We start from the raw sequence: 27,630 nt of genomic DNA on the forward strand, positions 1-27,630 counted from the left end.
TTATTTTTGTGGCAAGTGTTTTGTAATTTTGCTCATATAATTCCTGACTCTCCTTTGGTAGATATATTCCCAAATATTTTATACTATTGACCATTATTTTGAATGGAATTTCTCTTTGTATCTCTTGCTGTTGGATTGTGTTGGTAATGTATAAAAATGCTGAGGATTTATGTGGATTTATTTTGTATGCAAAATGTTTGTGGCAGCCCTTTTCATAGTGGCTAGAAGCTGGAAGATGAATGGATGCCCATCAATTGGAGAATGGTTGGGTAAATTATGGTATATGAATGTTATGGAATATTATTGTTCTGTAAGAAATGACCAACAGGAGAAATACAGGCTTGGAGAGACTTACATCAACTGATGCTAAGTGAAAAGAGCAGAACCAGAAGATCATTATACACTTCAACAATGATACTGTACGAGGATGTATTCTGATGGAAGTGGATTTCTTCAGCATAGAAAAGAGCTAATCCAATTCCAATTGATGAAGGATGGACAGAATCAGCTACATCCAGAAAAGGAACACTGGGAAATGAGTGCAAACTGTTATTTTTACCTTCTGAATCCAATTCTTCCCGTGCAACAAGAAATTCGGTTCTACACACATATATTGTATCTAGAATATATTGTAATATATTTAACATGTATAAGACTGCCTGCCATCTGGGGGAGGGGGTTGGGGGAGGAAGGGAAAAAATCTGAACAGAAGTAAGTGCAAGGGATAATGTTGTAAAAAATTACCCATGCATATGTACTGTCAAAAAAAAAAAAGTTATAATTATAAAATAAAATTAAAATTAAATTAAAAAAAAGATGTAGTGAATTACATAGTAACCTAATTAAAGTTCCTTATGCAAAGAAAAATTAGCCAAAGGCTCAGTGAAGCACAACATGCAAACAAATCTGTAATGTTTTGTTTCTCTAAATTACGATCCTTCTCTGGGAGGAGATTTCTTGGGAAGCTTCTAGAGACAGCCTTCCTTTCAGTTCAGTTCAATAATCCCAAAATGCAGCCAGGAGTTAAAGTCCTTTACTGTCTCTTTCCCAAATCTTATCTCCAGATCCTTTATTTTCTCCTTCAAGTCTTGTCTCCTCTACTTGGGGCTCAGCTAGCTTTAATAGAGGCCTTCCTCTCTCTTTAGTTCCCGAGAGTCTTGTCTGAATGTCTCCAGCTTCCCATCTTCCCAAAGTCTCCAGCCAGCACAGAAGTTGAAGTGGGAATGAATCAGACTCCACCTCCAAGAGTATGGGATTGTGGGTTTCCCACAAGTCAATCCTAGTTGTGAATCTCCCGAAGTCCTCTCCTCCGAAGTTCCCTGAAGTTCTCCCGGGAAGACCTCTCCTTGACTCAATCCAGACTCTGACTCTCCCCACTGAATTCTGGCTCCTTATATCCTCCCAGAGAATGGGCTTGCGGGTACTCCCTGGGCTTGTGGGAGCTCCTTAAAAAGTATGCTCTCTTAAAGGTGAGAATCTCATGGAATTCTAGTAAATACATTATTGAACTAGAGAACTGTTAAGTACCATGCTAAATTAGATAATTACTATCTCTATACATTCCAGTGACTTAGCACCTTGTAAGAATCCTAACACAAATCTAGCAACTATACCAAAAAAATGTGGTATGTTCACTTGCACAGAATTGTAGAATATTTCAAAACAAAATGTAATTTTATATTTTGTTTTTCAATGTATTAAAACCAATCTATAATCATTAAGTCAACAAGCATTTGTTAAGCACTTGCTATAGAGATTGTTTTTGCTTTAAACATATATGTATAATTCACTGTACTAAAATGAAATGTTTAAAGTATTTCATATATTAAGAATAAAAGGGGCGCTAAAAAGAAAATGTTTTATAAAGTTATTAATTGTCTACAAAAGCAAAGTAATTGAAGAGAGTATTCTTGGAATATTACTCCTCACTTTTAGAAAAAATCTTCAAACTCTTCAGAATGAAGTAGAGCACAAAAAAAGCAGATTTCATAATAATAAGTTACTGCCAAAATCTATAGTGGTTTGACTTTGGCAGAATCATGGAAATACCACTTTCTGTCACTCATACCATTGTCATAATAAGTCACAGATGATAAGATTCATCAAAGCATTTATTAATTCTGGTTTTGCTCCATGTATATAGGACAAGATTAAGTAAATTAATATTTGGTGGGCATGATTTATTTTCCTTTAGTAGGGCTGTGTCTAAAGGAGCTCACATATCTGAAGATAAATTGAAAAAGCTGGTAAAAAAAAATCTTACATATAGGAGCTGTATAATTTTAAACAAAGATAATTTTTCCATTTCCATAAGGGTATAACAATAAACATGACCTTAATGGTAGACTATGGTCTTTTGACCCAAACAGGTGTACTTCAATGATGTTGACATGCTTGTTTCTACTATGGTGTATTTTGATATATGGGAGCTGAATTGAATGTTGCTGTCATTGAATGTCAAAATTGGGAGGATCCTCAGAGACTAGTTTAACCCTGAATTTTACATATGAGGAAAGTAAAGATCAGAGAAATGATATGAGTTGGTCAAGGTTTCATGAATTATTAGAAGAAGATCTGTCACTAAAGTTTCCAAATCTCAACTGAATTCTGCATTGTTTTTTTTAATAACAATAATGATGATGAAGAGGAGAATAATGTCTAGCATTTTTACAATTTAAAGCTTACAAAGTACTTTACATATATTGTTAGTTGAGCTTTGTAACAACTCTGAGGGAGGTTTAAGACACTTTTTATAGAATACTTATTTCCCAGAAATTCAAATGTATTTATATTTCTAAAACTATTTTTGCCATCAACATTTTTATTTCATTTCATAATTCTAGGATTCATTTATAAAAGAAAATAGAGAACTGAGGTCACTCATATGAAAACAAATGTAAATTAAACTATTTCCATTGATTTATTTGAATATTTCAGGTGAAAATGTTTGGGGTTTTTTCTTAGGTCAAATTATATATATATATAATTACCTCAATTCTCCAGCTCAATTCACTTTGTAACCCCACATAAAACAAACAAACAAACAAAAACAATGAAACTAGATAGTAGAAAACAATTATTTCTGTTGACAAAATGTTCAAAACTGAACTCATTTTTCTCCTTTAAACTCTCCAATCTTCTTAAATTTTCCTATTAATTTCAGAGTTTCTACTGTCTTCCCAATCACCCAACTTGGTATTATCCTTAGCCTTTTATTCTCTTTTAATCTCCTTTCTCTCAATATATCCAATCAATTACCAAGTGGTGTCATTTCTACCTAAGGGACTGGCCCTCTACAGTAAAAGAGAAGGCAGGTGTAGGAATTTGAAAATTATCAGCATAGAATTGGTAATTAAATCCATGGGCACTGGTGAGATCATCAAGTAAAATAGTATAGAGGGAAAAGGGGAGAGGGTCCAGACAGAACTTTGAGAAATACCTACAGTTAGAAGGCATGATCTAGAATGGAATCCAGCAAAGGAGTCAAAGAAAGAGAGGTCAGATAGGTAGGAGGAGAACCAGGAGAGAAGTGCTTTCTCGAAAACCCACATAGAAAAGCATGATCAACAATGTTACTCCATTTTTCCATGTCTACCCTTCTGGGATGCTGTCCAGACTAATTTTTACCTCCAGGCTTCCATAGCTTCCTTCAACTATCAGTTAAAGTCCTACCTTCTTTAAGAACCCTTACTAGCAGATTGTAAAAACCTTTAAAACAAGGACCATAATTTAAACTTTTATCTCCTCCTCATCACCTGGTATTATGCTAGCCTTGTGTAAGAAATTTAATAAATAACTGTTGATTGAGTCATTTCCTTAACTGAGGATGTTATAAATAATGATCCTAATAATCAATACACACAATGCTTTGAGGTTGTCCAAGTGCTTTCTATACATCACGCTTGATTCTCACAGAAACTGTGGAAAGTAAGTAATAAGGCAGACTACTTCAAATGAGCAACCAGTAATGAATGGGCCCAACCTCAGTGAAGGCTGAGTTGAGGATTGGTTTGGGGTGAGGATTTCACAAGATTCACAATCTGGATCTGGCCTATTTTTCCTGAATAACACACTCTTATATATCATGAACTCTGCATTCCAACCAAATTAGACTACTTTTTGTTTCATAATTTGGAATTCTACTGTGAGCTGCCATTTCTTTTCAAAAGGAGAGAGATTTCCTCACTCAAAGTGAGGAAATCCTTAGTGTGACTTACATTATGTTTGTCATGGATGACTTCCAATGATAATCAATTCCAATGATAATGGTAGCATATGTATAAATCAAAAGGCAATATGATATGATGAAAAAAGTACTAGTTTTAGACTCAGAATACCAAAGTTGAAATATCAGCTTGTTCTGCCTCAGTTTCCTTGAATTGTTATGCTTCAATTTCCCTGGTGGCAAGCCCTTCTTGCTGGCCATTAGGACTGAGATTATTAGGGCTGCAGAACTCTGGCCATTTTAGCATTCCAAAGAGTCATAATACTCCAAATGTCTTATCTCAAATGCTTGAGCATCTCCTGGGCCTAGATTTCCTGTCTCCTAGCTTATCAGAATTTATGATCCTTCCTTCTTCACCCCCAACCTGTCAGAATTAAAAATTTATGGCCCTTCCTGGAGTTTCCACTCACCATGCTCTGCTCCTTCCTTGCCTTTGTTTTCCTGATCATTGGAGCCCTATAAAAGTCTCTGGAATTATTTGCTTGTCGTTGGGTGTTTTGAGGCAAGAGGCTCATCTAGCTGGCTGGCTATGTCTAGTATGGCTACCAGTGCAACTTCTCCACTATTAAAATATTAAAAATCTCTTATCTCTGCCTTGCCTCAGTTTCTTCAGCATTACAAGCTGTGCTATGTGGATTCAAAATAAGCATTTATATGGCCCCTACTATGTGTCAGACAAAGTGTTTTACAGTTATCTCATCTGAACAAACTATTTCCCAATTGATAAATGGTCAAAGAACATAAACAGGCAGTTTTCAGATAAGGAAATTAAAGCTATACATATTCATATGAAAAAACTACTCTAAATCACTATTGATTAGAGAAATGCAAATTAAAACAACTCTGAGGTACCACCTCACACCTATCAAATAGACTAATGTGTGACAGGAAAGGAAAATGATAAATGTTGGACAGATATGGGAAAACTGGAATACTAATACATTGCTGGTAGATTTGTGAACTGATCCAATCATTCCGGAGACAACTTGAAACTATGCCTAAAGCGTTATACAACTGTGCATAGCCTTTGACCCAACAATGTCAGTGTAAGATCTATAACACAAAGAGATCATAAAAAAGGAAAAGGACTCACGTTTACAAAAATATTTATTGTAGTTCTTTTTGTGGTGGCAAAATTTTGAAAATTGAGGGGATGGGTTAAAGACAGAGTTTTGGAGATTACTAGAGATAAGAATGGAATCTAGAGACAGGTAGTGTACTGGATAAAGTATTAGGCCTAAAACACTCATCTTCCGGAGTTCAAATTTGGCCTCAGACACTTATTAGCTGTGTTGTCCTAAATAGATCACTTAATCCTATTTGCCTTTGTTTCCTCATCTATAAAGTGAGCTGGAAAAAGAAATAGCAAACCACTGTAGTTTCTCTGTCAAAAAACAAAACAAAACAAAACAAAACAAAATGCCAAATAAGGTCAGACATTACTAAATAGCACAATATCTAAATATTGAATCTGAAAGAATGACTAAAATTCAATCCAACAAACATATTATTAAGCATCTGCTATATTCAAGGCATTATTCTAGGCTATGGCAATACAAAAACAAAATGAAAAAAAATCCTTGTCCTTGAGTAGGTTTGCATTTTATATGGAATGATAAGAATAATGATAATAGTTAACATTATGTAACCCTTATTATGTGCCAGACACTGTGCTAATTAGTTTATAATTATTTTCCCATTTGATCATCAAAACAAGCCTGGGAAGTAAGTGCTATTATTATCACCATTTTACAGATGAGGAAATTGAGGCAAAAATGTTAAATGACTTATATATGTCACGAATGATTATATATGTCACACAGCTACTAAGTAAGTATCTGAGATCAGATCTGAACTATGATCTTCTTGATTCCAGGCCTACCACTCTATCCACTAGGCCACCTAGCATATTTTATTTTTTAATGGTATTTTAAGGGAAAATTTTGATAATGTGACCTACCAACTAAGGAGAAAAGGAGAAGCCTCCCAGAGGAGATGGCTCATCACCTCTAAGTTTTGCTGTAAGCTAGAAGCAAAAATGATCAGGCAATACATTCAGTATAAGGGATAGCAAATATACAGAAATGGAAGCCACAGATCAGATGATCACTCAAGCCATTATATTATGAGTAACTGCATATCCTCAGCTTCCTAATTCCCAAAACTTTGCTCCCAACATTCTCTCAAGTCTGGAATACCCATCTTGTCTAATTTCTAAAAGATAAAATAGTTCTTATTTTCAAAGTAGCCTTATATTTCATGACCCCTTAGCTAAAAATGATTTCAGTCTCTCTAATAGAACTTAGTTTATGAACTTTATGAACTTAATCAGCCATTCTGTTTTAGTTAATTCTGCAGATTTTCTTAGAACTTCTAAGTGATAGACATGAAAAGAACTAGAAGAAATGTCACTAAATGTCAGACTAAAAGGACAGAGAAGGGTTGCGATTCACACTGATGGAGAGTATCCATAGCAATGAAATCCATCATCATATCAGTGTCAAGTGTGTGGATTCATTTTGTCTTGTACTAGATTTTAATCTCTTAGAGTTACAGAGATTTATATTTTAATTTGTTTTTGCATATTTATTATATATCTATTTATCTTTGTATATTTCTTGAAATGTTTATTAGTTTAGATTGCTTATCTTTTTCTGACTATATGGTCCCAAAACAATAAATACTGACTATACTGTAAGAGCTGGAAGGTTTAAATTCTTTTTCTGGATCTTCCTTCATTCTAGCTCTGTTGGCAAATCACTCTTACTTTTTGCTTTAATCATAAAAATAAACTTTTTAAAACCAAAGTAAAGGTTTTACATCTGATAGCCTGTGAAATCTCAAAGAATTTCCAGAGTGCCCATATTTCCTTTGTGAGTAAAGAAAATGACAAAAGGAAGAATAAGAAATATTTTTTTAAAAGAGGAAGGAGGGGCAGCTAGGTGGCGCAGTGGATAGAGCACCAGCCTTGAATTCAGGAGGACCAGAGTTCAAATCTGGTCTCAGACACTTAACACTTCCTAGCTGTGTGATCCTGGACAAGTCACTTAACCCCAGCCTCAGGAAAAAAAAAAAAAAAAAAAAAGAGGAAGGAGAAGAAGAACAAAAAGTTCAGGGAATAAGTAGAAAAAGAATGATGGGGATGGGGTGCATAATTCTTATTTGTAAATTTCCAGAGATGAAAAATACCTCTGTTAAGGGGCTAAATTTATCTGATGTAGAAAAGGGAGCTCATAAAACTCAAAAAGTAAATTTGAAGCAAAGGTATAAATTTATCATTTAAACTCAGAGATTTATAAGAAAGAATCCCAATGCTAGATATTATAAGATAAACTGTCATCTTTTGACACAGAAGAAATAGAAGTGCCTGTGGGCAGAGACAAAATTGATATCACTGGGTTCTTCCACATAATTGTTACCTGTCCTCCCTTTTTTAAGAGAACCAATATCATTACCGGATGATGTCTGGACTCTCAAATGAATTCCTTTTTAAGTGAAACAGAGCTGCAAAAATTATAAACCTCTCTTTTCCAGAGTCATTAAAATCAGTGGCAAAACAGAAATCAAGATAACTGGTGATAACTTACAATGCAGTGGAGGACCTTGTTATCTTCAAGTATGACCAAGCTCTAATGGCTCTATAATACCTATTTTAGCTGCCTTCATGACTACTGGAACAAACTGTTCTCATATGTCCACACCAAAAGTAGATGAACAATCCTGGAAACGCTAGGCAAGCCCTCACACCAGAGGGACTAGCTCTCCCAGAACACTCAGAATGCCTCAAATAACTGGAGGGGAAGAGAAAATAATGTAAATGATAATGATTCAAATATATACTGTGCTTTCCTCTCTTTAATCCTTAGAGGTAATATTATTTCAGGTACTGTTATTCTATTTAACAGATCATGAAAAAAAGTAAATGATTTGTCCATGTTTACAAAACTAGTTAAGTATAAAAACTAACATTTGAGCCCATTTTTCCTCAATTCAGATCTAGAAGCACACTTTCCTCTACATTAGCATAGTTATAGTTTTTGCAAAATTTAATAATTCTAAATAGCTTCTTCCTAAAAATTAACAAATGACCATTATCTGACCAAGAAATTGCTCTACAATATTCCCACTATGTATGTGGCTGTCAGGCTTCTGCTTGAAGACTGCCAGTGAGGAATACTCACTCTCTCCTGAAGGGAGTATAAGTCCTTTATAGACTTTCTAAGTCTTAGAAAGGAATCAACTTCTATCTATTGCTCCTAGAATTCCATCAAGGGGCAAATAAACTTTCTTATTTAATATGTCATGAATATCTGCAGAATATATGGACTTCCCATCCATTTTTCTCACTTTTGCTATGCTACCAGTCATCTTCCATGTACTCAATGATCTTTTAAAATCATATACAGGTGTATGCTGGAAAATGTTAAACAACCAGCTCTCTAGATTTAATTCCAGCATCACATTTTAGCCCTTCAAAAATATGGAAAAAGCTATTGTATCCCCCTTAAATCTTTTCTCTAGGCTAACTACCACTATCCAGTTCCCATTTCTCTATCCTATAAGAATAGCAAAGAAACCTTTGTCATATACTTGCTAAAATAGAAATAGACTCTACAGCATAGCCTTTAACTATTAGTCTAATTAATTACTTTGTCATTAAAAAAATAGTCTGGTATAACTTCTAGAGGAAGCCCATGATAACTAATCTATCAACCATCCTTTTAACATCAAGTTCTACAGTTTGTCAGGAATTAATATCAAGTTCCCTATCCCATAGTTTATAAATATTATCTTCCCTCATTAAAGAAATTGAGACATTTTGTTCATAATAAAAAACATGTTCACCTCCCTTCCTATAAAAATCTCTCCGATTTTTGATTTTTCAGAAGTCATGAAGAGTGATTCTGAAATCATTTTCTTTAATTCTTTTAGCAACTTAGTATCTGGTGATAAATTTATCTAGGTGTTACTTGACTATATTCCTACTTGTATTAGTTGTTTCAATTCCCTAGGAGCCATTTTAATTATGTGCTTCTGGTTCAAATGATGTTTTCATTGGCAGAATAGACAGAAACTAATTAAGATTTGAACATTTCTGCTCTCTCTCCATCTCATCCACTCTACTGTTCTATCTTTGATCCTCCATCTTTTCCCTAATCTAGTTAAATCACAGGTCAAAGCCTTCTCTATCAATTTTAGTTCAATAATCTTTAGTAAAACTGACACAGGACCATTTTGAGCTTCTGAATTAATTTTCCACTACATTCCTTTACTTCTATCTTGTGTATCTTTTTTTAAATCTAATTTTGTTGCTGTCCTTAAGTGAATCCTTCCTTATAACAAACAAAAAATGTTAAATTAATAGATAATAATAAATGAGTAAAACAGTATGTAATGTTTTGCATCCATAGTTCCTCAATTCTTTTATTTATTATTGTTATTATTATAGATTTTTATTTACAAAACATATGCATGGGTAATTTTTCAACATTGACCCTGGCAAAACCTTCTGTTCCAACTTTTTTCCCTTCTTTCCTCCCACCTCCTCTCTAAATGACAGGTAGACTATACATGTTAAATATATTAATGTATGTTGAATTCAATATATGTATAATATTTATACAGTTATCTTGTTGCACAAGAAAAATAGGATTTACAAAGAAGGTAAAAATAACTGGAGAAAGAAAACAAAAATGGAAGCAAACAATAACAGAAAGAGTGAACATGTTGTGTTCCACGCTCTGTTCCCATGGTTCTCTCTCTAGGTGTAGCCAACTCTCTTCATTACTAAACAATTGGAACTGGTTTGAATCATCTCGTTGTTGAAGAGAGACACATCCAATCAGAATTTATCGTTGTAAAGTCTTCTTGTTGCCATATACAATGACCTCCTGGTCCTGCTCATTTCACTTAGCATCAGTTCACGTAAATCTCTCCAAGCCTTTCTGAAATCATCCTGCTGGTCATTTCTTACAGAACAATAATATTCCATAACATTAATATACCATAACTTATTCAGCCATTCCCCAAGTGATGGACATCCACTCAGTTTCCAGTTCCTTACCACTACAGAGGGCTGCCACAAACATTTTTGTAGATCTGGGTCCCTTTGCTCCTTTAAGATTTCTTTTGGATATAAGCTCAGTAGTAACAGTACTGGATCAAAGGATTTGAACAGTTTGATAACTTTTTGAGTATAGGAGTTCCAAATTACTCTCCAGAATGGTTGGATCCATCCACAATTCCACCAACAATGCATCAGAGTCCCAGTTTTCCCACATCCCTCCAACATTCGTCATTATATTTTTCTGTCATTTTAGCCAATCTGACAGGTATATAGTGGTATCTCAGAGTTCTTAATTTGTATTTCCCTGATCAATAGTGATTTGGAGCACCTTTTCATATGACTACTAAGAGCTTCAATTTATTTGTCTAAAAATTGTTCATATCCTTTGACCATTTATCAATTGGAGAATGACTTGATTTCTTATAGAGTCAATTCTCTATATATTTTGGAAATGAGGCCTTTATCAGAACCTCTGAATGTAAAAAAAAATGTTTTCTCAGTTTATTGCTTCCCTTCTAAAATTGTTTGCCATTAGTTTTGTTTATAAGTTAACTTAATATAATATAATCAAAATTATCTATTTTGTGATCAATAATGATCTCTAATTCTTTTTTGGTCACAAATTCCTTCCTCTTTCATAGGTATGAGAGGTAAACTATACTATTTTCTTCTAATTTATTTATAATCTCATTCTTTATGCCTAGATCATGAACCCATTTAGACCTTATCTTAGTATATGCTGTCAAATGTAGGTCAATGCCTAGTTTCTGCCATAGTAGTTTCCAACTTTCCCATCAGTTTTTGTCAAATAGTGAATTCTTATGCCAAAAGTTGGGATCTTTGGGTTTGTCAAACACTAGATTACTGTAGTTATTGACTAACCTCTTCCACTGATAAATTAGTCTATTTCATAGCCAATACCAAATGGTTTTGGTGACTGCCGCTTTATAATATAGTTTTAGATCTGGTACAGCTAGGCCACCTTCATCTGACTTTTTTTTTCCCATTAGTTCCCTTGAAATTCTTACCTTTTGTTTTTCTAGATGAATCTTATTTTTTCTAAGTCAGTAAAATAGTTTCTTGGGAGTTTGAGTAGTATAGCATTAAATAAATAGATTAGTTTAGGTAGTATTGTCATTTTTATTATATTCACTTGACCTATCCAAGATCGCTTAATATTTTTCCAATTATTTAGATCTAACTTTATTTATGTGTAAAGTGTTTTGTGGTTTTGCTCATATAGTTCCTGACTTTCCCTTGGCAGATAGATTCCCAAATATTTTATACTATCGACAATTATTTTATTTAAAATTTGTTTCTCTTTATTATAGTTTTTTGTTGACAGAACATATGCATGGCTAATTTTTACAACATTGTCCCTTGCACTCACTTTTGTTCCAACTTTTCCCTTCCTTCCCTCCACCCCTCCCCTAGTTGGCATGCAGTCTCATACATGTTAAACATGTTATTAAGTATATCTTAAATACAATATATGTGTGCAGATCCATACAGTTCTCTTGTTGTACAAGAAAAATTGGATTCAGAAGGTAAAAATTACCTGGGAAGAAAAACAAAAATGTAACCAGTCCACATTCATTTCCCAATGTTCCTTCTCTGGGTATAACTGATTCTATCCATCACTGATCAATTGGAACTGAATTGGATCTTCTCTTTTTGACAGTTATTTTAAATGAAATTTCTCTTTGTATCTCTTGCTGTTGAATTTTGTTAGTGATATATAAGAATGCTGATGATTTATGTGGATTTATTTTGTATCCTGCAACTTTGCTAAAGTTGTAGATTATTTCTTATAGCTTTTTAGTAGATTCTTTTTGGTTCTCCAAGTATTCCATCATATCATCTGCAAAGAGCAAATTTGGTTTCTTTATTATCTACTCTAATTAATTTAATCTCTTTCTCATCTCCTATCACCAAAGCTAGCATTTCTAATACAATATTGAATAGTAATGGTGATAGTGGACAACTTTGTTTCACTCCTGATCTTATTGGGAATGGTTCCAGTTTAAACCCAATATATATGATGTTTACTGGTGGTTTTAGATAGATGCTACTGACTATTTTAAGGAAAAGTCTATTCCTATTCTTTCTAGTGTTTTTTAACTCCTCGCTCTTTTGTATCTCACACATTCAATTATGTGACAAACTTTGCCTTTTCTACCTTCACAGAAGTCATCCTACATAATCCCTTCTCTCCCACTTTTTTTCAAACCCTCTATCACCACATTCCTAGATTATTACAATAACCTCTTAATTGGCCTTTTGTATCCTAAATCTCACCCTTCAAGTCTGTCCTACACACTGTTATCAAAGTAATTTTCTTTTAAGAGCAGAGATTTAAATGTCACTCTCCTATTCAATAAACTCCAGTGGCTCTCTATTACCTTTGTGATAAAAATATTTAAAACTCTTTACAACATTATTTCAACCTAATTTTCCAACCTCAGTGTATAATTGCTCTCTCTTCTGTATACTGTAATCAAGCCAAAATGGCATTCTGTTTATTGCATATTGTAATGTACAGGCTAGCTTTCTGGAGGTTCTTCAGACTGGCTTTGGTCTCAGCAAGATAGACACCAGGAGAATGGTCAGGAATAGAGTCCAAAATCTTTATTGTATTCTTCATAGTCTGTCTCCTTCACAGTCTGTGTCTATCACAATCTGACCTAGTTTTGGTCTTAGTGGAAGAGTGCAGGAAATAGGAGAGCCACCAGGAGGATGGTCAAAGATAGAATGTCTCATTTCCAGTCCTCCCAGCCCTTAAATATCCCAATACAATTACATCATTACATCATACTGATTATGTGTGAATGTGAATTAGAGAACCATTACATTACCCTGCTAAGGACTAAGTATATGTATATTAAAGAACTATCATCTCATCAATTTCACTAAGTTAACACCTTATTGTAAGTATCCTTGTTTCAAGTATACTTCTCCAGAGTTCTGGGTCCCCACACATATGATACTCTATTTTTCATCTCTATGCTTTTACATGGTCATTCACATCAGGAAGGCATTCCTTCCTTCCCTCCACTACATTAGAATCTCTCTCTTTCTTCAAAGCTCAGCTCAATTTTTTTTAAAAGTATATACCAATAAATAAATAAATAAATAAATAAATAAAAGGCATTTGAAAAGACAGAGACAAATCATGAATTCAAGAGTTTAGAGGGTGGGACAAAAAGCAGGAAGGGAAAGACTACTAAACTTACTAGCTTTCCTCCCAGATGATATTCTAATAAATTACTATATATTTACTCTCTTTATTATTACATGTATACTTCTTGTTTGCTCTCCTGGAAGTTAAATTCTTCATTCATTTTATTTGTATCCTTAGTATCTAGAAGAGTACCTGGGACGTACAAGGTGCTTAATAATTGTTGGCTGACTGACTCGTTCTAGGCGTTTAGTCCCTTTCTTTTCAAATCCCTATTTTTCTGTATATTATTTTCTTTTTAAAAAAAGGCATCAAAAAGTGTCATTCAAGAGATGTCAGATTAGAAAAGGAGGTAGGCTATTCATATAGTGAGAAGGGTAGATAATAGCTGGACAACTCAAATGCTGTGCTGAAAGAGATCACTTAGGTCATTTGGTCCAATACCATCACTTCATTGATGAAGAAACGGGTTCTCAGAGATTTAAAGTGACTTGCCCAGTCATACAAACATGAAGATGCAAAGCTGCAATTTGAACCCAGTTCTTCTAATTCTAAATCCAATATGCTTTTTATTACACAAAGTTTATAACATATTGGGTAGATTCCTAGTAAAAACTCTGGGGGAAAGATATAGACAAAGACTGGTCAGGAAGAGATATGGATAACCCACACAAATGAGGTCATTATTCACTGAAGTATTAAGTATATATAACTGCCTAAAGAGGAAAATTCAGATATTTTCTATGAAAAGAAAACAAAACACCCAAACATACCTTTGAATTTGCTCCAGAAAAAAGAATGCATGCTTCAGTGAACTTCATTTAAGAAAATAAAATGCTGATTTGCTTTATAAATAGTACCTTTCATTTTCTAATCTCAAAGCTGCTGACAAGCATTATGTAGGAACAAAAATTATAGCTGGCATTTCATAGATCAAGAATGAAGGAACCAAAGACTAAATAAATAATTTAAATTAGATCAAAGAGCATTCCAGTTGCCTATCCAAAAACCCTCTCAAAGTTTCCTAACTTCAGATTTTTGTCCTACTGTTTGGCAGTGAGCTTCCTATGTATTGAATCACTGAGAAAGCCTACTGCCCAATCCCCAAATAATCAGCAAGGCTGGTCAAGTACAATGTTTTTTTATAGTTTGAAGAGATTTCAGAATTAATTTCATTTCAATGAATTCAGTCTTTGGGAAATAAAAATATTTCTTTAAGTTGTCAATGTTAACCATATTAAGGCTATGAGAATTCTTAACAAAAGAATTACTAATAAATCAAACAATGTTCAATTCAGATGAATACAACTTGACCTTATATTTTCTGTTAAGGTGTGCTAAGCCAACTAAACTTTGCACCATAAACAGTGTATATTAATTTGTTTCAACACTATTTTGTTTGGGACAAGAAGACTTACCCAAATTGACTACTCAGAGATCACTCATAGAAAGCAGAATTATTTATTAAAATCTCGAGAAGCAGATCCCATCCTGGTCTGTGAGCCAAATTCACAGTAGGAGAGAGCCAGAGCCTTGAAAATGCTTACAAACTTTTATACATTTCAGACAAAGAACCTCCAAAATCCTGCCCTCTATATGTTGTGATTGGTCACATAAGTCTACTGTTCCCCTCGTTGGTCAGTGGAATGTAGTAGACAAGGTGATATAAAGCTTCTTTGGCCACATTGGACAATGGGATGTAGTCCAGGCCTTATCTAAAATCACATGACTCCAGAGAAGCCGAAACTGAGGCCAATAGTTTTGATTTACTTTAGGATCCGTAAGTTCTTCACCCTTTTCCCACACAACTTTAAGACTAGGACTTCATGTTTCATGTATCATCATATTCTTTTTCCTGTTCAAAGGGAAAAAGGTAATTTAAGAAGGTTAGATGAAATAAGAACTCTATTAATAACAGTAAATATATTCAATGACACATCATTTTCAAAACCTTTGTTATCTTAAGTGGAAATAACAAAAAAGATACAAAACAGCAGTCGTATATCCATAATCCCCCAATTCAAATCTATTACCCATGCTCTCAACAGATTGAAAATATTAGAGATAACTTCCCTTAGTTCTTGTGATCCTCACTACAACTCTGTCCGTACCTATACATTCTTCTCATCCTTCAGTCTCAGAGGAAGTATAGCTATTCTTTGCATAAGCTTGACCATCTATTTCTTTGCTCCTACCTCCATCTGCTTTTTCTGGACCTTGGCTCCACCTATTTTCTTTTCTCAAAAATTTTAATCTATATCCTTCTAATAAACCTTTATCCTTTTGCCTAAGAGGCTCATGTTTGCTTTCTCTTGAAAAGGTCTGCTCCTGATTTTTCTCTTCAATGACTATCTACTTGTTTATAATTCCATCTGCCTTCTCTTTCATTATCAAACTTCTTGAAAGTACTGTCTATTTCCTCGTTACATGCTTGCTCCTCCAACCTTTGTCTTCCATCCATTTTATTCTAATAAAACTGCTTTCTCAAATATCATCAGTGAACAAAACACAATCAAAGGTCACCAATGGCCAAATCCAGTAGAATTTCCTCAGACATGAAGCTCCATAATTATAACAAAAATCACCTAAAATTGAATCCTCAGAATCCCTTTTTTGAATGAAAGTGTTAGATTATCTAAAAGAAACACTCAGCACTTTAGGAAAAAAGTATAAGTAAAGAGAGACATGTTTGCAGATGTTTCCATCTAGAATCTGTTTTGCTTTTTCTGAAGCTTTTTCTTACCCTAACTTTCCTTCCATGGAGGGTACATCCTCATTTTGAGCTCTGCTATATTTCAGGAGAATGTACTATTTTTGAGGGTCTGAAAGTCATCATATTAATGAAACAGCTATTCTCCTTCTTCCCCATATACCCAATATAATCCTAGAATTAATCAATAAAACATTTCTAACGGACAATTTATGGGGCTGTGGAGTTAAGAGGCTAGGAGTAAATAGAACAACATTCAGACAAAAATAAAAACAAATAAATCAAAGGCAGTCAGGGTGACACAGTGACTAGAAAACTAGGCCTGGAGTCAGGAAGACATCATTCTGACTTCAAAAGGCTTCAGACATTAATTAAGTGCCCCAAACTGCAGCATAGGCTCTAATATATTTAGGCATGAGTAAAAAACAAACAAACAACATTATATCTTGTTTGGAGGTACTTCTCTTTTTTTGGGGCTCAAGCCTCTTCACATATCACAACTATTCCTCTTGCCAAACTTTGCTTCCATGCTTCTCCTTCTATGGCTATAGTCCTATTCTTCCATTAGAGATTTCTTCTGGAATCTTCCATTTTGAGGAAGGTCCAGACCAGCCATGTTTCACTTTCCAGTCATCATGCCCTTAGGTACCTTTCCCTTCCCCTTTTCAGCTCACTTTTATGTGCTGTCTTCCCTCCCTTCCCCATTATAATGTTGGCCTCTTATTAATTCTTATTAATGAAAACATGCTTTAAATCACTATTAATTAGAAAAATGAGAATTAAGACAACTCTAAGGTACCATTTCACACCTCTCCTATTGGCTAAGATAACAGGAAAAGATAGTGATAAATGTTAGAGGGGATGTAGGAAAACTAGGATACTAATACATTGTTGATGGAACTGTAAAATGATCCAACCATTCTGGAGAGCAATTTGGAACTATGCCCAAAGGACTATAAAATTGTACATACCCTTTGATCCAGAAATATCACAGCTAAGTCAATATTCCAAAGAGATCATAAAAAGGGAAAAGGACGGCCCACATGTACAAAAAATGTTTGTGGCAGCCCTTTTTTATAATGACAAGAAATTGGAAACTGAGTGGATGCCCATCAATTGGGGAATGGCTCCATAAGTATATGAATGAATATAATAGGATATTATTATTCTATAAGAAATGATGAGCAGGTTGATTTCAGAAAAACCTGGAAAGACTTACATGAACTGCTGCTAAGTGAACTAGGAGATCATTGTACATGCAACAAGAAAACTATATGACAATCAATTTTGATGGAACAGAATTTTTCTGTTCTCTTCAACAATGAGACAATTGATGCCACTTCCAATGGGCTAGTGGAGAAGAGAATCATCTGCACCCAGAGAGATGACTGTGGGGACCAAATGTGGATCACAACACAGTATGTTCACCTTTTTTGTTTTTCCTTGCTTTTTTCCCCTTTCTTTTTTTTTTTTTTGTTTGTTTTTGTTTTTTATTTTTGATCTGATTTTTCTTGTGCAGCATGACAAATATGGAAATATGTCTAGAAGAACTGTACATGTTTAACCTATATCAGATTGCTTCCTGCCTTGGGGAAGGGGAAGAAAAGGAGAAAAATTTGGAACACAAGGTTTTGCAAAAGTAAATGTTGAAAACTATCTTTGCATGTATTTAAAAAATAGAATATTATTTTTAAAAATAATGTAACTTTCTTAAGGGCAGTAATTTTCTTTTTATTTGTATTTCTATTCCAAAGGCTTAGCACAGTGCCTTACATATCATACTTAATAAAGATTTGTTGACTGACTGATTTACTTCAGATCAGAACTTTCAACACAGAGGAAAAGAGATTTTCAAATGAGTAATTTTCTTAGAGCAGAAATATTTAATCAGATAGCTTATATCAAACCATTTTTGAACTTAACATTATTTCATCTAGTCAGATGAGTGATAAAGAGATAAAGGATTGAGAATAATAATAATGAGTGACAACAAGGACAGTAATAACTTTAAAAGGACTTTATGATGTATGACCATTAGAATTAGACCATATTCTAATCTTAAGAATCTAAGTGCTTTTGCATAACCTAATTATGGAAAATTCATCTCTATGCCTATCACTTGACATTTCCAGAAGGATTCAAAAGTTATGTATAAGTTAACAACAATCCAAAATATCTAGTGTCACCCACTTTGTACCTTATAAAACTCCTGTTCTAGTTAATTATCTGAGAATTCCCTATAGTCAAATAAAAGTTAAGTAGTACTTACTTGAAGAACATTAATCCAATAGGCCATTAAAAAGAACATACCACTTAAATGTGCAATAAATTAAATCATGTCAATATACTTTTCCAAGACTTACAAAACCACTTAGTAAATCATAAATGACTAGTGAAGAAAACACCTACTTTTTAAGAGACCTATAAGAATACCACGGGCATGCAGTAAAATCTACTTTTTCCAGTTCTGTGCCTGTGTAAATGAATGGCAAAAGACTACTCTGAAAAACAGTCCTGGGTTTCACCACAGTTAGTAAAGTAAAAAAGATGTGTCTCCTTCCTTTCATTTTTTACTGAAAAGGCAACAAAAGTCCTCTCTATAATCCTTGCTGCTATACAAGAAGTGAAAAAAGGAAGAAGAAGAAGATATTTTTAAGTTTTAAAAACAATTTGGAGAAAAGTTGAGATTTCATCTGTTTCCTCTTCTCTGGAATTCTGGTAAACAGGAATAAACTTCCTAGTAATAAGTGTGCTATTGGGTTTCTTGTTAACTTTGGATCCAGAATAAGGAAACATAAATGATCAAGAGTAAAAAATGGAACTCAAAAATAAAAGCCCAATCATGTGATTGTATATTTAGAAAGACAATGTTAATTAGTGAAATAGGCATGAAGTTCTAATCTGGGTTGTCTTATTACGTAGCTGCCAGGTCTTCAACAGGTCATTTGATGAGGTTATACTTTAGTCCTTTTATTGAGACATTTATTCTACTTGCTTTATAATATACTTTATAAAAATAATAATAGCTTTTTAATTTTTCAACATACTTTTCCACATCTATTGTGTTGTACAAGAAAAATCAGATCAAGGGGAAAAATTAGAAAGAAAAAGACAAACAACTTAAAAAGAGGTGAAAATACTGTGTTGTGATCCACATTAAGCCCCCTTAATCCTTTCTCTCGATTCAGATGGCTCTCTCCTTCACAAGTCTATTGGAATTGGCCCTGATCACCTCTTTGTTGAAAACAGTTCATCACAGTTGATCATTACAATCTTCTTGTTACTGTAAAATGGTCTCACTTCACTTAGCATCAGTTCATGTAAGTCCAGTTCTTTCTGAAGTCATCCAGCTGATAATTCTCATAGAACAATAATATTCCATAACGTTCATATACCATAACTTATTCAGCCATTCTCCAACTGATGGGCATCCATCTGATTTCTAGTTCTTCGCCACTTCAAAAAGGGTTGCCATAAATATTTTTGTACATGTACTTTTCCCTTTTTTATGATCTCTTTGGGATACAGACCTACTAGACATATTGCTGGATCAAAAGGTATACACAGTTTTATAGCCCTTTGGGCAGAGTTCCAAATTGCTCCCCTGAATGGTTGGATCAATTCACAATTCCATCAACAATGTATATAATATAATTTTGAGGATGAAATGAAATAATAAATGGGAAAGTATTCTGAAAAGCCAAAGATCTACAGTGTTATATAAATAGCAAGTCATAAAGTTTAAAATATAGCATGAGGAAGTTTAAGAAACCTAAAAGGAGAACTTTAAGACCATCATAAAATAAAGGGAAAGGCTTTGTGTCTGTGTGTCTAAACAGACCTTATTTAGTTAAGTCCAAAGTTTTGTTTAATTTGGAGCAGTACCAGAGTCATACCGTGGGTGGATTTTAGGTGTAGGGCAAAATATCACTGGGGAGATCGAGAGGCAGATCCACTCACATCAAGATTTTTTATACATGTATAATTTGAGTTAAAATGAATATGTGGATGTCACAGAAAAGCCTTATAATGTAAAAAAAATATGGGCAGAAATATTTCAGTAGAGGGTCATAAATAGTCAAATTGTTTGAATGAATAAGCAAAAGACATATTTTATATTTACAGAGGAAAAATGTCTTACAATTCGAACTGTCTTCTATAGATTGTTGCAAACACCTGGAAACTAAATAGCTATCAGTGGGAAAATGGCCAAACAGATTATGATGTGTGAATCTAGTGCAATATTATTGTATCAAAAGAGATAAGGACCAGTTACTTATACAAGTATGAAGACTTGTATAAAGTGATGCAGATTAGAGTGAGCAGATCCAAAACTATTTATACAGTAACACTATAAAAACAAAAAAAAATTAATAAATCTAATCAAATGAGCAAATATGATCCCAAATGATTAATTATGATGCATAATACCTATCTTTTCATAGAGTGATGATGGCTTCAAAAGTACAAAATTAAATATACATATCTAAATATAGTCAATGAATTTATTTTGATTAACAATATATATTTGTCAAAAAGAGTTTTGATTTTCTTTCCTTTCCCCCAATTTTTGGGGATCTGAAAAGGAGAAGGGATTAGCAATAGTTTTGTCAAAAAAGGGAAAGGAGAAAAAAAGAGGATCATTGAAAGACTTAAAAATACACAGAAATTAATAGAAAGAAATTTCAAAGGAAACAGAGATGAGCAAGACAACTTTTAAATTAACATCAAATTCATTATATATCTGAAAAGAAAAACAAATTGTGTATAAAGTCAACCAGATTGGAACTGGTTTCTAACTTGTGGTTGGCTGAAGCGGCACAAACAAAAATTTAATTAATTACAGAGTGAGAAAAACAGCATCTGTAGGTGAAACACCCCTCATCTCTCCCATCTTCCTAAGAGGAAAGCTTAAAGTTGTTGATGCTGGGGACACATATACACAAAAGGAGTTGGCCCATGGAAGAGGTTAGATCTTGAGACAGTTCTCACGGCTAGCATTACATGGGACAGTACAAGTGCTCTTGGGTCCCATGGAAACAGGTATTGTCTCAAGTTTAGGTCATAGCCAAAAACTGGAATTGTGTGATGGCAACAGGAGAGCAGTACCTGTCAGTGACAAGGAACATGTGAACATGTGATGGATGGCCTTGGAAAATAAGGCAAGATAGATCCCTCAGTGAACACTTGGGGCTTGTTCAAACGATACGCATTGCCAGAGGGTGATGTCACAGAGTACAAAGGATTATTGTTATGTCAAGTACAGGGCATAGTCTACTTGCTAGGCCTTACCTCTAGAAAGTATTTTGACAGTAGAAATTCATTATTTCATGTGTGATCTTCATTATTGAGTTTATTAAATATATAGAAATGCTCATTTTATTTGATGGTATTAAGTTCAAAAACAAAAAAAAAAAATAATTAAATGAACAAACAATTAGAACTTCCTAAGAGTGAAATAGACTGTCTCCAGAGTTTTTGAATAATTCATTTGGTACAAAACAAGTGTTACTGAATATAAGTTTTCCCTCTCTCCTTTCCTTCCTTCATTCCATTTGTCCATCCATCTGCCATACAAGAAAGGTAGCATAATGCAGGGGATAGAGCTCTGGACTTGAAAGTCAGCAAAACCATATCAGACAGTTTTTGTGTGATCCTGGTCTCTTTGACCTCAATTTCTTCATCTGTAAAATAAGAGAATTGGAGGCAGATTCTCTTTGTAATGGCTATTTCTATTCTATATTCCTATTTTTGAAGCCTACTTGGGAAAGATTTTATAAAAAGATGTTCTTTTCATGAATTGAGTGGATCAGATAATTTCTGGGGTCCCTTCTACCTTTCAAATTCTAGAAAAAAAGCTAAAAGTATTCTAAAAAAGTCACAAGAGTATATGATACTAATTTTATAATTCTAACTAGCTTCTTTTCTTCTTTCCATAACTGGCAAAGAAAGGGATAAAAAAGTCATTAAATATGCCATATCTTCTCTATATTTCACACTATGTCCAAGTAAAGCCCAAGGAGATATTAAAGCTCCAATGTGGCATCCTTAAGGATTTCATTATTAATACCCTCATGGATTCATAACAATCAAATTTATGCATCTTCTGTAAAATGGTATATTAAATCCTTTTACAAAGTTTTTTTTTCTTTTTAGTTAAACTAAATGATTCAAAATACTTTCTGAAATTATCAGCATTTTTTTTCTTTTTTTCTTTGGAGGAAAAATGTTCATGTGTCATCTCTTAATTATGGACTACTTTCTGAAAGGGCTAAAAATGAAATATTGGAATGTCATCACAAAACTTACTGATGCTTTCTATAAGTGAATGAAAACTTGTTTTACAGGTATGGCCCCAGCCCCCAGCTAATTTAATTTAAGGCCCCAGCACCATTAGAGTTAAGTTCCTGGAGAGCCTGTCTCTATTTCTTATTCCTAATTAGACAATTCAGAGACTTTCATGTCACCGGTACAGTCTATCCCACTGCCTTGACTCACCAATAATGAGGCAGCCTCTTATTAATGACACATTAGCTCTTTCTTTAAACCCTTTATATAAACTTAAATGGCTTAGAGACCTCAGATCAGAGTGCTCGTTCTGTTTCATGCTTGAACCATTAGATTTCTTGTAAGTTGGGAAAGAGAGGCAGGTCATCTACCTGGGCTGCTCCCCACTGATATCTGTTTGCCTCTTATGGCTTCCCATCCTCCTGTGGCAGTGATACTCTTCAGATACAGCTACCTCCCATTTTTTCTGCACTTTTACCTAAAAAAAATTATGCTCAGCATATCTCAACATTTACCTTAAAGAGAAAATATTTTGTTTCAGTAGATCCTAGGATAAAACACAATGTCCTCTGTTTGGCATTTAAAATCCTTCATGATCTGGTGCTAATTTGTTTTTCAAGATTTATTTTATGTAAACATCTATTGTATTTAACATATACTTTTAACATATTTAACATGTATGGGATTACCTGCCCTCTAGGGGAGGAGGTGGAGGGAAGGAGGGGAAAAGTTGAAACAGAAGTTTTTGCAAGGGTCAGTGTTGAAAAATTACCCATATATATGTATTGTATATAAAAGCTATAATTTAAAAAAAGATTTATTTCATATTATTCCTCATCACCCATTCTATGGTCCAGCCAAACTTACTTCCTTGTCATTCTACATATATAATCTTCCTGTCAGTCCCTTAGCAGAGGATGCTCCCTGACTTTTGATGGATTCTCTTTCCTCACCTCTAGATATTGCTTAACTTCATTCAAAGCCCCCCCCCCATATGATATCTCTTACAAGAGGTTTTAGATCTAATGTCCCTAGTTGCCCTCAAACCCTTCAATTATTTAAACTTTTTTTTTTTTTTTTCTGTTTATCTACCCGAGTACATGTTTGGAATTTCCTCCCAGCAGGAATTTAAGTTTTGAAGGAAAGAACTGTTTTCATTTTGTGACTAACATAGTGATTGGCACATAGAAGGCACTCAACAAATGCTAGTTAAATTGAATTGAATATAGGATCATAAATTTGGGACTAGACAGAAACTCAAAAGTTACCAAATACAACCCCATCATTTTATACTGGAGTATCAGAGGCCCAGAGACATCAACAGCCAATGTTCTGTCCTTACCTATGAATTAGAAGTTACAAATTATTTAAATTTAGTTGATTTTACCGAGAGAAATAACCTTGGCATTCTGACAGGAAGAGTAAGGCTATTCAGGAAAGGAGTAGTCTAGAAACCCTAAAAATGATTTATGGATTACATGAATTCTAGCACAATGATCAAAAGAAACTTAATAAATAGGCTTAAAAAATGCAAAATCTAACGATGATGGTAATTAAAAAAAAACCCCTCAAATGTTGCTAATTTAATTTTCTAAAAAGTCCTAAGAATGAAAGGTTTATTGATAAAAGATTTTTTCTATAAGCAAGGGCTTTAGAGCTGCATTTTTGATTAAAGGTATACCCGGAGGCCTTATTCTTGACAAGAGTCAAAATGAAAAAAGAAAAACCTATTCCTTATAGTTAACTCTGCTGGCCTTTTGATAAGTTCTACTATCTTTCTTTACCAAGGGCTAGACAAAAATAATAACTTCTCTGGAGAGTACTATAACACAAGAGCTGATCTAAGTGATTAGCCCAGGGCACCATGAGGCAAGTAACTACCTCTTTAATCCTTCCAACTTCTCTCTCTGGTCAGCTTAAAACAGACTTCCTTGCCTATTGGGCTGAACCCAGATAGACAGCAGTTACTTGTTTTCCTTTCTTTCTCCCCCAAGGCATCAGTTAGGTTGCCAAAGAGTTTTGACTTCATTATCTAGGGGAAAGAATAGGCTGTTTCTCAAGTTCCCCAAATCTGCCACCAACCCCACTTATCCCCATTTTATTTTATTTATTTTTGTTTTTAAGCTTCTTTCTGGCTTGTCAACAGTTTGAAGATTGGGAGAAAAACTCCATAAACTTTGGTCTGAATGATCTGTGTTGGTTTTCTTTTTAATTGTTATTATTCCCCAAGAATTCATTCCTTTAACAAATATTTAGTGGCCACCTATGTTGAATCATTTAGATACTTCCTATTATCAGTGATATTTCAGTAATGAAATGCTCATAAGCAAATATTTGATGGTTACCTTCCCAGGGTCAAAGCCTTAACTAGACACACTTGTGAAAAACTTGATTGTTATGCAAGTCATTTCTACTAAAAGAGGAGCTCCCAGAAAAAGACAGACATGGATTTAAAACCAAAAGAGAAACGAAGGACAAATAGGACTAGGCACTAGATTTATGGAACTGTACTTAAAAGGCACCAGAAGAACGAGCAGGTAAACTATCGAGATAATTTAGACCATTATAAAATGAACCTTTCTGTCTTGAGGAGAAAGATAAATATGGTTTAGGTGATTTCCCAGTTTACAATTTTTTCTCCAAGGTAAAACAAGAACCAGAGCTCAGTTTCTCATTCATCAGTCAAGAATTCACAGGAAAGACCTCGGGTGATTCATTGCTTACTTTAGCAGCATAATATTCCCCAACTGAGGGACTCTGGGTAGAGCATACTTCTATCTAGTCTCTTTGGGCCTTATTTGCTTCATCTAAAAATAATGAAAGGGTGGGAATAAATGACCTCCAGCATCCTTTCCAGCTCTAAAATCTATGATCCCAGGCCCCTTTCTCCCAAGACAATAGGGCAAAGGCCAGCAGATCACAAAGCTGACATGACAAGCAAAAAGGAAGATAAGAGTTTCTGTATTCTTTCTGGGATCCCTATCATTGCTAATGTTATCCCCAGCTTTTCCACTCTTTCCTTTAAAGTCCAGAAATCTGCCTGTAGAAATTATGCAAAAGCTAAATGTTCAAGTTAGGTCATCAAACCTGGATTTGAGAGTCCACTGGCTCAGCAATTTATTAGTTGTATGTTTCTGGGTGTCCCTTTCTACTCTAAATCCATGATCCTATAATTTGTTTCTTAATCTGCAAAATGGAGATAATACCCAGAAAACTGATCTATAGAAATTTATTGTTATTTAGTTGTGTCTGACTCTTTGTGACTCCATTTGGGATTCTCTTGAAAGATACTGGAGCAGTTTGTCATTTTCTTCTCCAGTTCATTTTACAGATGAGGAAACTGAGGTAAAGTGATTTATCCAGGGTCACACAGCTACTAAATAAATATCTAAGGTCTGGTTTCAACTCAGCCAGCTGCCCAGCTTAGAAACTATTAAGTACTACAGTGTAAGACTACTTCAAATGTGATTCTAATTGCTAATAGGAAACGTTTATATTATTTAATAGTTTAAATGACAAATTTGTATTACAAATATATCAAAAAATAAATTTGCTACATACATTTTGGAGGTAGTCTTACTCTCAGGTTAATGAGGATTTGACAAGGAATTAAAAAAAAGGAAAATAGGTGCCTCAAGCTTGATTATGAAACTATTGCTTTTGAATTAGGAAAAAAGAAGAGGAAGCTTTTCGGAACAGGATAAAGGGATCTAAGGGTTCTAATATGGATGGTAACAATCTACAGTAGAAAGAACATGATGACCATGGAATCAGAAGATCTGGCTATTCACCTGATTACCTGGCTAACATAGGGGAAAAAATCATTATTAAAGTATATCTATTCAGAGTTTTAAAAAATCCCATCAGAACTGTTGGTTCATTCTTTCCCTTTCTCTGCCTCTTCTCCATAAGCATTTCTCCTAAAACTGAAAAATAATAAGGAAATTGGCATCAGGAAGAAAGCATTTGGATTTAAGTCCTCCCTCAGGGCAGCAACCTTGTGAAGAGAAATAAATAGAGCCACATGTTAGCATTAAAAGATAAGGTTCAGGCACTGATGTAACCTTGGGACTTCAAAGTCATAAAATAGCTTTTTTTAAAAAAGGATCTATAAGAAGAATGAAACTCACAAAATTGTTTGATAGAAAAACTAGTATTATTTAACAGGTAATGTTTATTAGGACATTCAAAAGTAATTTTGAGATTTGCACAGAAAAGTTCCAGGACTCTCGATACCATGTACTGATTCAAGGTATTATGGGGATTAAAAAGATGGTTTTTAATGATTCTAATTAGGAATTAGTAAGGCAACTGAATGGTGTAATAAAGTAAGGATAATCTAGCTTCAAATCCATCCTCAGCTATGTGACCCTATGCAAGTCACCTGAACTAGTGACATCTGTAAAGTGGGAATAATAGCAGCTATTTCCCTATGATTGTAATATGTATAAAGTATTATATATATAAGTACTATTATTATTCTAATATTTAAAAAATACATTTGTGAGATTCATTTAAGGGGAGTTAAAAGTAAAAAAAAACAGGAAAGCTTGCAATATGCTCTAATCCTATTGATAAAATAGAAATTTCACTCTCTTCCCCGTTTGTTTCAAATATGGAAAAAATATAAGCAAGATGAAAATTTAAATACATTTGCAAAAATAATCACTTGGGAAGTAAGAAGATTTTAAGTTTTGAGGCTGGTTGCAAGCTTATCTTACTGCCCTGGCATTTTAGGAACCCATATAGCTTCACCACCTGCAAGCCAGGCCTTCCTCTACAACTCAAGCAGAACCCCTTCCTGACCCTCCAAGACCATCTCCTTGTTTAGATCTTAGGTTCCCAAACTGCCAAAGGATTCCTTCAGTATACACCTGTTACATTGTACCATAGTTCCTCAGACTCCCTAACCTCTGCACTTGGTTCCTGGTCCCTCTGTCCAATCAGAAGTCCCCAGCAGTCCCAGGCTCCATCCCTAAAAGTGGAAAGGTAGCCTTTGACAAGTCAATACCTTCACTGACTATTCTACCAGATTGTGGAGACAGTCCTTCTGATTACTCATCATTACCTTGTCTGAGCAAAAGGAATCTCTGAGCTTTCTACAACACCTTCACTTATGCAAAGCTTTAGCTACTTCTCCAGGCAGACACACCACCAGTGCT

At 34.2% G+C, this 27,630-nt stretch overlaps 1 long non-coding RNA gene across 4 annotated transcripts in view; it reads right to left on the reverse strand.

The window, feature by feature from the left end:
- Window positions 1-14,967: 14,967 nt before the first annotated feature.
- The window catches only part of LOC141554356 (uncharacterized), a 44,028-nt gene continuing 31,365 nt past the window's right edge, over window positions 14,968-27,630 (reverse strand). For all 4 annotated transcript variants that reach the window (XR_012485847.1, XR_012485846.1, XR_012485848.1 and 1 more), the window contains one exon: window positions 14,968-15,325. This is a non-coding gene — a long non-coding RNA (uncharacterized LOC141554356). The remainder of the gene's footprint in view (window positions 15,326-27,630) is intronic.

The sequence above is a fragment of the Sminthopsis crassicaudata genome, chromosome 1, assembly GCF_048593235.1.
Source record: "Sminthopsis crassicaudata isolate SCR6 chromosome 1, ASM4859323v1, whole genome shotgun sequence".
NCBI classification, from domain to species: domain Eukaryota; kingdom Metazoa; phylum Chordata; class Mammalia; order Dasyuromorphia; family Dasyuridae; genus Sminthopsis; species Sminthopsis crassicaudata.